Here is a 14952-nt window from a genome sequence, read left to right as displayed (position 1 = left end):
ATACAAAAATCTAGGTAGTATGTTCATTTTAACACATGCAATTTTGCCTGCAAGGGATAAATTTAGTATACTCCACATCTGGAGGTCAATTTTAAGATTATTAACCCTCTGGGGTCGGGAGCTTCGCTGGCGGAGCTCGACAAGATGAAATCTGAGGATCAACTTCATGAGTAAGTATATTTCTTATGATCATATTGGTAAATATGTGTACTGTATTGCAACGTATCTCTGTGTTTGTAGGAATATCCAGCAATATGCGCGTTTGTAAATTCCCACACTACGAACGATTCAAACTATTGCATCTCAAAATTATAGGCTATAGGCTGTCTGCGTCTGGTTGTGTTACAAGTAGCAGGTAGACTATATTTTTTTTCGATCATATTGGTAATAAATAGCCCATGTCTGGAGTGTAGTGGCGTGGCTAGGATTCTAAAACTGATGTCCTCGCACAATCGATATTAGCATACTCTAAGTAAGTTCGGGAAATAGCAATAAAATCACCACTTAGCTAAACAGATCTAGCCTACTTCAGATTGAGGCATTGATGAGTTGCGTGTAGTTGAGTTGGAATATCAATGTTTATTTAGTTTAGCTAATGTTGTTTCGTTGATAGCTTGTATTATCGTAAATGTGTATTACATTCTCTGTGTGTTTGTAGGAATATTCACTAATATGCGTGCTTGTAAATTCTCACATGACGAACGATTCTAACCATTGCTTCTCAAAATTATAGGCTACCTCTCTGCGTCTGGTTGTGTTTGTTTGGTCGTTTGTTTGTATATGATGTAACCATGTCACATTTCCTAAGTTTTGTTTTCATTAGTTAGTGGTTTGTCCCTTTTTTGTAAAGCACACAATGTTCACCAGTTGAAGGAAATGTGCTATATAAATAAAGTTTGATTTGATGTCACATTTCCTAACAATTTTGTTTTTATTGTATTTACAGAGATGCTGATCAGGAAACACGGCCTAGTTCAGCACTAGCTAAGAGGCCACGCAGGCGTTGCAAGAGTACACCAGTCTCATCTCATCTTCCATGCATATAGTTTACTTCAATAAATGTTCTAAAATCAAAAGATGTCTTTGTTTCTGTCTTCTGAATGGCTCACTGAATCTTTGTCTTAGTGGTGGGGAGGCATGTGGCCAGGTATGAATAGCCTACTTAGCTGGCAGGTCCTCCTACCCAATGCATATTCATTAGAGAAAGGCCATTGCCCTACCGTTCTCACCTGGTGTTGAAAAATATTAGTCACAACACTAACTTTTAGCAATTTATTTTATATTTCTAATTGGAATTGCTAAAATATTTTGTCATCTTTTGATACCCAAGACCCGGATGAACACATTTTAGTGATCCAAAAACTTTGATACTATTGTTCAGTGTGTTTTATTACAACATTCCTGTGCATGTTCAAAACTACTGTTTACAGTTTGTGTGTTTTTAGGGCAATTTACAATCCACATATGATTATGACCTACTTACTGCTGCCATATTATTGTAGCTGAGTTTGTGCTGAAAACAGAGATATGAAACACTTTGGAATCAGTACATACAAAGTTGATGAAATTTACACAAATGTCAGAGCATGGCACAATCACCAGTGTGCCTCATTTTACCCTCAGACCCCAGAGGGTTAATCAAGGGTATATAATTTTTGTCATGAAGACCAGATAGCGTACGGGTAACATTAATTCCCAAATATTTAAATCCTGACCTAGAAAGACCAAAGGGCAAGTCTGTTTCTGCGATTTGAAGAGTTGAGTTGTTAACCGGGAAACATTCACTTTTTGAAAAATGTTATTTACATCCTGAAAAACTGCCAAATCGATGTTACATATTTACAATGTCAAGGGCACACGGCACGGGGTCTGAAATGTATAGCAATAGGTCATCGGCATATAAGGACACTCTGTGCTCTATATTTTTCCTGTAAATTCCATTGAAGTGTTGTGAGGTTTTCAGCATGACAGAGAGTGGTTCGATGGCCAAAGCAAAAAGGAGTGGACTGAGAGGACAACCCTGCCACGTAGCCCTCGACAGTGGAAAGGGCTTGGAACACAGTTTATTAGTTATTATTGATGCTTTAAGTATAATAAGCGAATCCATGATATAAGTTTTGGTCCAAATCCGAATTTTTGCAATACTGCAAACAAATAAGGCGACTCAACTCAGTCGAATGCCTTCTCCGCATCCAAGGAGACCACCACCTCAGGAGCCTCAGAGGATGCAGAGGAGTACACGACACTAAGGAGCTTGCGTATATTAGTAAAAGACTGACGACCCCTGATGAAGCCAGTTTGATCTGTGGAAATTATGTCCCTCAAAACAGTGTCTAATCTAGTAGCAAGAAGCTTGGCTAATATATTTACATCTCCATTCAGAAGTTATATCGGCCAATACGAACCACATTCTTTTGCATCCTTGCCAGGTTTTAATAGAAGTATAATAGTAGCTTCTGTGAGTGTTTGTGGCAAGGCCCCCTGATACAGAGAATGCTTAAACATTTCAAGCAGAAGAGGAGCTAATTCGGATGAGAATTGTTTGTAGAATTCAACTGGGTAGCCGGGAGCCTTGCCACTTTGCATTGCTATGATTGAGTTGATGACTTCCTCTAGTGTAAGGGGCTCATCCAAATCTTTCGTTTTATCAGGATCTATGGACGGAGCATCTAAGTTATTTAAAAATTTGATCATATCTGAATCATCCTCTGGGAATTCAGATGTATATAAATTCAAATAGAATGTTTTGAAAGTGTTATTTATTTCAACAGGGTCAATTGTTAGCTCATCAAGGGTCTTCTGTATCTGTGGTATAAATTGAGCAACAGATCTACATTTCAGCTGGTGGGACAAAAGTCAACCCGCCTTTTCACCATGCTCATATATAAAACCTCGGGATCGAAGTAGATGTTGTTCAGTTTTGTCCGTTGATAGTAGGTTATATTGCATTTGTAAACCCAGTCTCTCTTTATACAGTTCAGGGGAAGGTGATATGGAGTATCTATAGTCTAAATCAAGTATTGAATCTATGAGTTGCTCCTGTCTTAGCTTTCTGGTTTTGTTGCGTGTTGCAGTATATGATATCTCATAAAAAAACACATTTTCAATGTACAAAAATGCCAAGTTACTCAAAAGTATTGATATCAAAATGATGCCAAGTTATGGTACTACAAACAATATAGGCTATCTTGCCTCACCGAAATTACATAAGATGTATTTCAAAGCAATGCTACCCAAAATTTCCTCAATTCTTTCAAGTCACTTGGCCCTGTGTTTTGTAATCTTACCATTTTACAATATCATGCAATTTGGCTTGATTGACAATTCATTTATTCCGTAGGTGAGAGTATAAGCTTTCTAACGATGTATAACATGTCTGATTTTTCTTTTGGAATAGCGTTTTATAGGTCAGCGTAACCAAAAAGACTGTAACCTTGCCCACTAGGCCACAGGCAGGCTAGCTGTTTAAACAGGAAATGTTTCAGAGTAAAAAGGTATTTTGCGTGTGTATGCGAGTTTTTGATTGGGTCGTGTAGGTGAAGATTTGGCTGGTGTCGGTAAAATGTCCAATGGGGAGACATGTTAGTGCGATAGGCGGCAGGAAAAATAAAAATGTGAAGAAGAAGAAAGAGAAGAAGAAGAAGGAGAAAACGCAAAATCCCCTTAGTTTGGGGCTTTATTGTGTGGACATGCAAAGTTGTTTATGAAATCTGTCTGTTGAAATGGGGTCAGAATGTACAGAATTTAATGTTTTTAAGGGCTGAGTGTCTGTGGCTGTTGTGGTTATTTCTGTGGGGAACCCTGAAAAGTGCCAAACTCTCGGTGCTGTATAGGTATGGGGCATGCCCCCGCCAAGGCGTAACTTGGCGGGATGGCATACCTGCCATACCAATTATTTCTCCCCTAATTACAACCTTGAGCGTCTCCCATAAGATAGATGGTGATGTTGAGTCGGATTTATTTGTTTGTAAGAAATTATCTATAGTGGTGGATATTAATCTACAGAAATCTTCATCTGCCAATAAGGTTGAATTCAATCTCCAATTGGGGCATTCTGTACGGTCAAGGGAAAAACATAAGTTAAATAATACTGGTGAATGGTCCGATTCCACAATGTCTGAATATTCAGTTTTCTTAACAGCGAGTAGCAGGGTTTTATCTATAAAAAAAAAAAAATCAATTCTTGAATATGAGTGATGTACGTGTGAAAAATATGAAAATTCTTTGTTGTGTGGATAAAGAAAACGCCAAGGATCTATGCAACCCGCTTCGTTCATAAATGTAGACAGAGTACGATCCATTTTGGATGGAAATACTGATTTGGGGCTTGAACGATCTAAGGCCGAATTTATAACACAGTTTAAGTCACCACCAAAAATCAGATGATGCGAATTCATATTGGGTAATACAGAGATGAGCCTATTTATAAAACTGGCATCATCCCAGTTTGGAGCATATACACAAGCGAAGATAACTTGAGTATTAAAAAGGAAGCCAGTCACTATGATGAATCGGCCTTGTGGATCCGATATTGACTCGTTAAGGGTAAACTGTACTTTTTTATGGATTAATCTCGCTGTTCCCCTTGCCTTAGTATTAAAGTGCGAATGATAAACTTGTCCCACCCATGGTTTGATACGGTCTGCTGTTGTCAGATGCGTTTCTTGTAGAAATGCTATTTCCGTTTTTAATTTTTTAAGGTGAGCAAATATTTTAGCCCGTTTCACTCGTCCCCTCAAGCCTTTTACGTTCCAGCTAGTAAAGCGGACTGCAGATCCTCCTATCCTTGCATTACTATTTGACGCATCAGTCATTATCTTTCAGGATTGTGATGAAATATGCAGTTAGATTAACTCTTATTTTCCAGTAACATAGCTTATTAAATGACAGAATGTTGTTTTATCCACAAGATTAAATACTGTTAAACAAAAAACCAAACATACTATATCATCCCTTATGGCAGTAATCATCCTAAAACCCATTAAAACCCACCCTTTCCATATGTTTGCCTCCCCAGCTGAGGCAAACTGCTGTCTCGTATTCAAATCGCAGGTCTCCCGATAGACCATTCTCTCATTAACAAACCTGAGAGGGCTCCCGATTAACTTTGTATATAGGAATTTTACTAAAAACCCAACAGAATTTAACATTAAGTACAAATGAACAAGTGGCATGTGTGCATATATACTAATATAAAGAGAGAAAAAAAGAAAACATGATAACAATGATACCATCATCATTATTATTATCACCCTTATAATAGTGTCCATTGACCCTAAATCAATTCACGCAGTACCTGGCCTAAGTTTAACCTTACAACCTAATAAATGACCTTTCAAGGTGAAAACTATGTTACTTTATGTCTGAGTATTGAATCAAATAGCAAAAATAAAAGAGTGCAGTGATGATCAAGGCAATATAACATAACATTTTACTTGTTTTCTGTAGCCTAGCCAGGATTGGATGAATATGAACTAATAGCCAAACGGATGTTTATCCCCACCTACCAACTGCTGTATATTAGATCAAACTGAAAAAATTCCATTATAGCCAAACTCTGTTTCAGTAAAGTACTTTTTTTTTTTTTTGCATGTTGTAGCAGCCAATAATGTAATAACTGCCAATAACGTAATAACTGCCAATAACGTAATAAATTTTCCCGTTCTTAATGTAATAAAAGCCAATAATGTAATAACTGACCAATAATGTAATACATTTTCTGAACCAATAACGTAATAACTTTTTGCATACAATGTAATAAGTTATTACATTATTGGCTACAGTAATAAAAGCCGATAATGTAATAACTGACCAATAATGTAATACATATTCTGAACCAATAACGTAATAACTTTTTGCATATAATGTAATAAGTTATTACATTATTGGCTGGTTATTACATTAGCTGGGTTTTTAAAAAATCATTAAAAATGTAATAACAGGAGCCGATGATAATATACTTATATCGCTTTAAGTTTTATTTATTGGCTATAAAGTGTCACACTTCCATACAAACTTGAATGTCTCTTAAAACCCATAGTACTCACGTGTGATTAGACTAAGGGCCTGCACCTTCTGTAGTTTTTCAGGACCAGGGTTTGACACTACCGAACCACAGTAATGATAAAAAAGATAAAGCTTACTATTTAACACCATTTAATGTATGTGACAGATCTGGAACAATGAGACTACTGCAAACAATCTTTCTCCTGCCCTGTATCATTTGGGTATGCACAGGACATGGACAGAGAGCAATGTCAGATGAGACTTATGATGTGATACTCAAGGCACTCAAGGGGGAATTTAATGTCCCCGTAGCACAGAGAACAAGGACCCAGCGTGCTGCTCTTGTTCAACTGTGGCGGAATAGGCAACTTTACGCCCTCAGTGAGGATGGCCAGGCAATTACATTTGCTGGAAAATTGGTAGCCAAGATGTCAACTATCCCTGCACTTGTGAACAGGGTTCTTGATGAAACAAAAGGCTCCGGTGCAAGAAAGGTGAACATACACCTTAGAGAAGAATACTCTGGCATCAGTCGAGCTAGTGTGCAAGACACATTGGACAGGTCAAGATGCTACCATCTGCATAAGGCGACATTTGGAAACAAACCCATTCCAAAATCCATTAAAGCCAAAGCAGTTCAAGATCGCCACCAGATTGACCTTCTTGACATGGGGAAATGGAGAGTTAAGCATGACCGAGCCACATACAGGTACATCCTGACCATATTAGATGTATTTAGCAGATACATATGGCTAAGACCTTTTGAATCATCCAACCTGAACATTCGTTTAGACCCGATTCCAGATGGCAGTTGCCAATTTGCTGCTATTGCTGACCAATTGGCCACCCTTGGAATATTCCGTTCTGTATCAACATTGCGAGAAGAAATTGTGGCTGATCTAACATTTCACCCGCATGGAGTGGATGGGACACCACTTTCTGAGTATGTGGAAGGGACATGGGGGGATTATTTACAGAGGATGGCACAACATGGTACATATGGTGACCACATAACTCTTCAAAGAGCCTCCCAGATATTCAATGTTCAGTTTCTTGTTGTGTCAACTCTTGGTTTGGATGCAACCTCTGTTATCTCACCATCTGGTTTTTATTGTGAAAGCTTGCCTCTTTTGGTTCTTGGCCATATTGCTGAGGGACACGGGGAACATTATGTAAGTTTAGATGGACCAATTTTTTCCTACATTCAGGCCATTCAGGAGGCAGAGAGACAAAGACTGTCTTTCAGAAAACCAGTTAAGATACCTACTGGAGTTGACCCTCAACCTAGCCCTCTGGCTGACCCTGCACCTGGCATTCTGGCTGACCCTGAACCTGGACTTCGGGTTGACCTTGAACCTTATCTTCCTCCTGACCCTGAACCTGGCCATCTGGCTCACCCTGAACCTGGACCTCTGGTTCACCTTGAACCTGGGCCTCTGGCTAACCCTGAAGTTCAGTCTATGGCTAACCCTTTAGTTGACATGGTAGTGGATCCTGGCAATGAGCCTGGAGCTCAGTACCTACCATCAGAAATCTTATCAAAAATTATTGAGTTCTCTCTCAATCTAGATATGTCAATGCTGGGGACATTCAATAGAGTCTCACTCTTATTCGGTGAACTATCTAGACAATATCATCCCAACCTGTACATAAGAGAGGCACTTAGAGAGGCAGAGAGTTTGGAACTGGACAAGGAGAATGACTGTTCCATTAGTGTTATGAAGCTATACAAGGCTGCTGGACGCAGCAGTGGTCTCAGCACACGTATAAAAGAGTTATTTAGTAAGGACAAACGATGGATGAAAGCCTGGATTCTGCTCAGTCACATAGCCTTCGGACAGTACAAAGTTAAGGACATCTACTGGAAGAATTAATGATCATTTTTTTGTTGGTGTTTTTTTTTTTTTTTCTGCCAGCAGATAATTTCATTTTGATTCTCTCAAGTTCTTTTTTTATATTTGTAAATGAGTGGAAGTTACTTTTCATTTGAGATTTGAGATTTAACTTTACCTCCATTTTGTCAAATGTAATGTGTGTCAAGAGAATGTTTAGTTCTTTAAAAAAGGGATGGTAAACCATCCTTTATTATTATGATAAAACTGAAAGATGTGTTACCAACGTTATCTTTGTAGGTCATGTTATATACTATATTTTACAGTTTAGAATTTTGCATTAAGAGGTTGAAAGTTGAGCACAAGGGATAATAGTGCCAGTTTGGTTGAATAAGTTATTTAAATACACTTGATTAAAGATTATATTTTTCATGGAAAGAAGTGGTGGTCTTTTTTATTTGAGAACACAGCATCTTCAAAGCGGTATAGATTTCATATTATACAACATAAGAGTAATTGTGTGTGTTTGCAAACATGTGTGCTCCCACTTAATTTGGTACTCAAATGGCAAAGGATAAGGCAGGGCTGGAGATAAGTCTAACCATCAAGTTACACAAACAATTAATTCTTAGAGAGAGAGAGAGAGTAGGTGTGTGTGTGTGTGTTTTCTCAGAGTTAGGACTAAGATTCAGGGGTCAGGATTGGCCTGGTTTTTGAGCAGTTATTTGAAAGAAGCAACAGTAAGGGTAGGCCTAAGTGTTATGGAAGTTTGACACTTGATAATAAATAAAACTTATACATAGTCATACAAGCATATTATTACATTATCGGCTCCTATTATTACACTTTTTATGATTTATTTTAACCCAGCTAATAATGTAATAATCAGCCAATAATGTAATAACTTATTACATTATATGCGAAAAGTTATTACGTTATTGGTTCAGAAAATGTATTACATTATTGGTCAGTTATTACATTATCGGCTTTTATTACTGTAGCCAATAATGTAATAACTTATTACATTATATGCAAAAAGTTATTACGTTATTGGTTCAGAGATTTTATTACATTATTGGTCAGTTATTACATTATCGGCTTTTATTACATTAAGAACGGGAAAATTTATTACGTTATTGGCAGTTATTACGTTATTGGCAGTTATTACATTATTGGCTGTTACACATGTATTACATGACAGTATTATTAACTCAATATATAGCTTACCCACTATGTCCCGGGAATTGAAACTCAGTCCTCTCCAGAAAACATAATACATTTTTTTTTAAATCAAACTATTCAGTTGTCCGTCTGGTATTTGGAGATAGTAAGCAATCCATGAACATAAAGAATATTGTCGTCACAGTATATAGACCCCGGCTACTGTACCGTGTGATGATGATCCCTTGTTAAGGCTGTCCGGTTGTAAAATAAACATCTAAGTAGACAGTATAAACTCTGGGAAGGGGGAAAAATAAAAAGAAAAAATGCGCACACACATACACCTATCATGCTCAATCTGGGCTTTGAGCTGTGGCCAGTCAGTCAACAGTTAGCTCTCCCATATGTAAACAAAGTGAAGAGTTTATGAAGAAAAAGGAGAGAGAAAGAAAAAAAAAAGCAATAACAAAGGATAGCAGGTTTGTGCGCGTACGGCTACACCTCCAGGCTCTAATGAAAATAACTCCGGTAGGCGACAGTTTACTTCACAACACGGTGATCATAAAAAGCTTGGGCCTCTTCTGGTGTCTCAAATAAGAGACTTTCTCCTCTGAATGTGACTCTGAGACGGGCTGGATAAAGCAGACGGAATTATACTCCCTTTTGGTAGACAGCCTGTTTAACCCCATTAAATGCGGATCGTTTCTTTGAGAGGATGGTACTGAGGTCTGGATATATTCTCAGTGTAGTTCCATTATATTTCACTTCATACTTGTCTGGACCATTTCAAAGCGAGGTCTATCTCCCGGTACCGATGGAAGCATAGGATGAAAGGTCTTGGGGGTCGTCCTCCTGCGGGCTTTGGACCTACTGAGCGGTGTGCTCTGTCGAGTTCTGGGGGGGTCGCAAATACGTCCGGTCCCATTGCTTCTCTCAGCAGCTCGGATACAAACGTAGTGGGATCCTGGCCATCTTCGCTTCCTTCAGGTATATTTAAGATGCACAGGTTAGCTCTGTGAGACCTATTTTCCAGATTTTCAAGACGGCCCGACAGAGACGAGTTCTGGGCCTGAAGGGATTTTATGGTGGCTTCAGCTCTAAAGAGCCTTTGGAAGTTTTCACCCGCTAGGATTTCTGTTGAGGTAAGATGTCCTTGAAAAGAGCTGACTGTATCACGTAGCCCATCCACTGAAGCTTGCAAAGGCTTGATTGATTCTTGGATTAGTATGGCCATGTCTTCCATAAGGCTGGTACTTTGTTTAGCTAGTTCTGTAACCAGTAGAGACATGGAGAGAGAATCACCGGGTGTGCCATCATCAGTTTTGTCTGTGGTAACAGCTGCCACCATAGTTGCTATTTTGCCAGCTAAGCTAGTATTAAAACGCGTAGCTAGAGGTTGTGTGTTCGTCTGTTTCTGCGGCTTAGAATGGCTCATTTCGTTGTCCCAAGAGTTCAAAAACTCCACTTTCTTCAATTCGACAATCTCTTGGTGAAAAGTTATCAGTTATTCGGGTAATTAAGATAATTATTCGGGAGCCCCTCTGCTCTACGTCTCTCTCCTACATGGCCAAACCGGAAGCCCAACTACAATTCTTGACCAAATGGATTCACCCAACCTAACATGACACTCTTGGATTATAATAAAACAATCTCATTGTAAAGAAATCACAATATCTGACTTACCATTCATCAGCTCATCCAAATACCATAATTGCTTCAAAAACGTATCGATTGCAACAACTCTGACAGCTTGGTGGAAAGCCCAAAAAATCACAAACTGTACACTGACACCATGCAAATACACCCCAATATGGAATAACCTGGACTTTAAACTCAACAAAAAACCACTGCATTTTACTACCTGGACACAAAAAAGCATCACACAACTTCAGCATATCGTCCAAAATTCCTCTTTTATACCTTTCAAAGACTTGGTCCAGAAATAAGGCATTGGGAAGGAATCATTTCTCCAATTCCACCAACCGAAAGCCATTATTACTTCTAAAATTAGTATGACACAAAACAATCTACAACCCCCCAATATAATAGAGGAAGTCCTTAAAATGACAACTAGTAAAAAGATCCTATCTAAACTTTACAAATTACTCAACTACTCCGATTCCTAAATATCCCTTCCTAACATCAAATGGGAAAAAGATCTATCACTCACGCCCAATACTGACTTCTGGACTCAAATCTGAAAGAACACCTTTTCTATGACTAACAACACTAACCTGTAACTTATTCAATACAAGACAATCCACAGGGTACACTTCACACAGAAAAGAATGCACCAAATGGGTCTCACTCAATCAGATACCTGCTCACAATGTACATAAAACACACAAGATGACTACCTTCACGCCACATGGTGCTGCCCACCCGTTCAACGCTTCTGGCAGGAAATAACCAACAAAATGTCCCTCTTTCTCGGCTGCCGAATTCCACTAACCCCGTCTCTGTGTCTACTCGGTGACCTATCAACAGTTTCCCATCCCACCCATATCAACAGAACTATACTCATCCCCATAACTATCGCCAAGAAAACCATCCTCTTAATTGGAAATCAAGGAAAAAACTAAACATTGGACCAACCTGCTCACAGAATACCTATCAATGGAAAAAATGACCGCCTCTGCCAATAATCAAATAGTAAACTTGGAGCAAACATGGACCCCACTCATCAATTCTCAGGGGTGGAAAGAGTACTAAAATATTCTACTCATGTAAAAGTACTGTTACTTTGATGAAATTTTACAAGTACAAGTAAAATTACTGGTCTAAAAATCTACCTAAGTAAAAGTAAAAAGTAGCAGTAGTATTTATTTAAAAAGTAAGATATGATCTCCTGTGTAGTGCAAAGGACAAGAGGATAGAAATCTCAAACTAGGTTCTTTTTAATTAAAGGAACACCTTCACAAATTTAAGTGCAATAACAATAAAATGTGGCGATCAACACAACATTTAAAACATTTAGGGAGGTAATAGTAGTCATTTTAGTGCAGACCATCCCATAAAATATTTTCAAACAACACAACCATTCAGGGTGGCATTAATTGTGGTTTCTGTACAAACCATCCTTCTTTTCTTCACCAACAAACTAACAGTGTTTTCCGCTTCCGTGTTGCAACATGGCCATTGAAGGCCTTCAGCTTTGATGGATGTTTCCTCTGTGAACAAAATGTTTTCATCAGTTGTGAATAATCAATGTTGTGTTCATTAACCTCTTAAGGCACAAGCCAAATCTTGCCAATCCTTGCCTATTTAGGGGGTACCCTATTTAAAGCTTTATAACTCCAGATGTGAACACCACAAAGACTTGAAAAATGGCTTAAAAGAAGCAAGACATTTCTTGTACCATTTATAATACTAACTTAGATTAGTTTATATTCATAATTTTTGAAGAAATAAAGTGCCACAAATGCAATTGTTTTGACAAAAAATCCAAAATAAATTTGCACTTTTTAAGTTTGCAATGAAATACTGCGAGATTGAATATATGCAGGAGGTTAAACTATACATGTGCTAGGTCAAAAACTTCTTGACCACAAGTTCATAAAATCTAAGGGTGGATATGTAAAACTACTATAGATGTACGAAGCAAAAACTAAGCAGTGTACCCAGCATCTCCAAATCTATCCAAAATGTCTAAATTATGCATTGCTGTAAATCATAACATATCCATGTATTTCACTACAAATCAACTGTTTTGACTCAAGAAAATCACTGTTGCATAATTTTCAAATGGGAATTACAAGCTTTCAGTCAGTACAGTGGTCTAAAATAGGTATGTGTCCAGAAACATATCCAAAATCTCTCCAAAATTGAATAAAATGCTTTTTGTCCATTATAAAGCATATAAATGAGCCCCTTATGAGGGTTTAAGATGAAACATTGCTATCAGATTAAAAAAATAATGCAAGAACATTGTCACACAATGTGGTACAGTACCTAAATGTGTAATAATTAACTCTTGTATGTATTGCCTTTGAAAGGAAGCTCTCCAAGTACGCTGGATTGGTCAGCAAATGTCAGCAGGCTGGGTGGAGAGCGAGGTGTGTCCTAGTGGAGGTTGGATGCAGGGGATTCACAGCCCGTTCTTTAGCCAGAGCCTTCAGAAATTTGGGCATCGAGGGAGAGAGGAAGAGGAGAGCCATCCACAGTACCACCGATGCGGCAGAGAGGGCTTCAAGATGGCTGTGGCTCAAAAGAGGAGAGCCATGGGGTCATAAGTAGCTAGCCATCTGGACACAAGCTGGGGTCTGATCAGCCCCAGCTGGGTCACCTGGAGGAGGGTGTATGATGTTGAAAGACCCAAAACACTTGATGATTCCAGGAACATCAATGAAGATGTGTCCAGATGCATCAGCAGATGTATGTACACAACCCATACTCTGTACCCTCGTATGTTTTCTTGTATGGGGATGGGACGACATGAAAACAATTTTCAACCATCCACCACGTTTTGGCAACGTTCCAACACTCTCGTCATCACTGTTGCATGCATCACAAAAACTACTAGAATACCAATGAACGCTTACATTACAGTGTGAAATATCCTCATTATAAAATACCACTAACCTATTTAAAGACACTCAATTTCAAAAATAACGTATATAACCAAAATATTTTGAGCAGTAATACTTACACAGCAATGATGAAATATTATCTGTTTTCAGTAGATAGAGTCAGAGATAGAAAATCAATGATATACACTGTGTACATAATTATTTTGCAAGTCCACATTCTAATGAAATAGCATCTCCAAGAGCATTTTTTTCAACTGAAAACCATATTAACCTCATTATTCACTCAGTGTAAACATTTTCAGGTGACTTAATTGCTTTACTGAGAGAGGGTGTGGCTTAAAGTGAGGAATGCCTTAAATTTAGGTATGCATAATTATTAGGCAGATTTTTGCTGCTGGGAGAATGGGGGAAAAAAGAGACCTAACAGATGCTGAAAAGGCAAAAATAGTTAACTGGCTTTCAGAGGGATACAAAACAATTGAAATGGCAAAGATGCTGAATTGCGATCACTGCACAATCAAGAGATTTGTGAGTGTGAGTCCACAGGGACGCCAAAAACGCATTGAGAAGAAAATACACAAATTAACCACAAGAGACTTGAGAAGAGTTAAACAGGAAGTATCCACAAACCCTTTGGCCTCAAGTGCCATCATCTTCCAGAACTGCAACCTTCCTGGACTCTGCAGAAGCACAAGGTGCAAAGTGCTTCACATGAATGGCAAGGTCAGAAAGGCAGAAAACCAGCCTCCCTTAACCCTCTGGGGTCTGAGGGCAAAATGAGGCACACGGATGATTGTGCCATGCTCTGACATTTGTGTAAATTTCATCAACTTTATATGCAGTGATTCCAAAATGTTTCATATCTTTGTTTCCAGCACAAACTCAGCTACAATAATATGGCAGCAGTAAGTAGGTCATAATCATATGTAGATTGTAAATTGCTCTAAAAACATACAAACTGTAAACAGTAGTTTTAAACATGCACAGGAATGTTGTAATAAAACACACTAAACAATAGTATTGAAGTTTTGGATTACTGAAATGTGTTCATCAAGGTCTTGGGTATTAAAAGATGACAAAATATTTTAGCAAATTCAATGAGAAATATTAAATAAATTTCTAAAAGTTAGTGTTGTGACTACTATTTTTCAACACCAGGTGAGAATGGGAGGACAAATGGCCTGTCTGTAATGAATATGCATTGGGTAGGAGGACCTGCCAGCTAAGTAGGCTATTCACACCTGGCCGCATGCCTCCCCACCACTAAGACAAAGACTCAATGAGCCTTTTAGAAGATAGAAACAAAGACATCTTTTGATTTTGGAACATTTATTGAAGTAAACTATATGTGACGCCTGCTCTTGCCTCTTAGCTAGTGGTGAACTAGGCCGTGTTTCCTGATCAGCATCTCTGTAAATATAATA

The sequence above is a fragment of the Anguilla rostrata genome, chromosome 10, assembly GCF_018555375.3.
Source record: "Anguilla rostrata isolate EN2019 chromosome 10, ASM1855537v3, whole genome shotgun sequence".
Classification (NCBI taxonomy): domain Eukaryota; kingdom Metazoa; phylum Chordata; class Actinopteri; order Anguilliformes; family Anguillidae; genus Anguilla; species Anguilla rostrata.
Note: the sequence above shows the minus strand (reverse complement) of the source record.